We start from the raw sequence: 1,170 nt of genomic DNA, 5'->3' as shown, positions 1-1,170 counted from the left end.
CTGGTCTTGAACTCCTGAGCTCAAGTGATCCACTTGGCCTTTTAAAGTTCTGGGATTACAGGTGTGATCCACTGTGCCTGGCTTTCTTCTTCTTTTACAGTTTTTGTCTGGATCCACATAAGGCCCATACATTGCAACTGATTGCTAAGTATTTTAACTTTCTCCCCACATCTGCACCGATTTACCATCCACCCCATCACTCTCTCTGCTTTATTTTTAAGGTTTTTTATTGAAGAAACTTGGTTTTTTGACCTACTGAGTTTCCCATAGTCTAGATTTTGCTGATCCCATCCTTGTACTGTTTTTTTTTTTTTTTTTTTGAAGAAAATATGTTACAGTGTTCCTTGTTATTTCCTGTGAAATGGTAGTTAGAACTAAAGGCTTGATCAGATTCAACACTTTGTTGTTGTTGGCAACACAACTTCATGGGTGATGTTGCACACATCTATCAGGAGGCACATGATAATGTTCAAAAGTCTCTTCTTATGACATTATCAGACATTGATAATCATTGCCTAGGGTCAGTAGTTAATTAGGGGTTATAAATGGTTATTTTAAAAATTGCTTCTTTATTATCTGAAATACTTTTGTAGACAAATGTTTCTTCATCAGTGCTGACAGGTAGATTACATGTAAGGACAAAATAAATTCTTAATTCTGTCTCTCCATTAACCCAATTTTATTTTGTTTTGTTGTTTTCATGTCAGATGGGTAACATGCTGATGTTGTAACAAGGCTGGAGTGTGGCACATCTCACACGTGCATGTGAACACCCAATTATCACACCTATGAACTACAAAAGGATCTAAACAGATTTTAAGTTAGCCAGTTGTTTCCCTAGGATCCTCCAAAGGTGATCAATACAGTTGTATTTTTTTCTTGGTGAAGGGATCTCATGATGAACTAATGGATTTTACCATGAATTGTAAGTGAATAAATAAAATGGTATGATTTAAGCCATTAAGTTTTGGGATATCTGTTAACATGGCAATAGATGACTGCAATAGTCCTCTTCCATTTAGCAAGAAAACTTTGTAGATAGAAATGCTAAAGCTGGGTGCAATGGCTCACACCTATAATCCCAGCACTTTGGGAGGCGGAGGCAGGAGAATCACCTGAGGTTAGGAGTTTGAGACCAGCCTGGCCAACGTGGTGAAATTCTGTCTCTAC

The 1,170-nt window shown here is 37.4% G+C and overlaps 1 non-coding gene across 1 annotated transcript; it reads right to left on the bottom strand.

Annotated features, from left to right (window-relative positions):
• Nucleotides 1-701: 701 nt before the first annotated feature.
• On the bottom strand, nt 702-805 carry LOC112625633. Its single transcript, XR_003119714.1, has one exon. It is a non-coding gene; the product is annotated as a small nucleolar RNA U13 (small nucleolar RNA).
• Nucleotides 806-1,170: the final 365 nt, after the last annotated feature.

The sequence above is a fragment of the Theropithecus gelada genome, chromosome 5 (genome assembly GCF_003255815.1).
Source record: "Theropithecus gelada isolate Dixy chromosome 5, Tgel_1.0, whole genome shotgun sequence".
Taxonomy (NCBI): Eukaryota; Metazoa; Chordata; class Mammalia; order Primates; family Cercopithecidae; genus Theropithecus; species Theropithecus gelada.
Note: the sequence above shows the minus strand (reverse complement) of the source record. Positions and strands in the feature narration are given on the sequence as shown.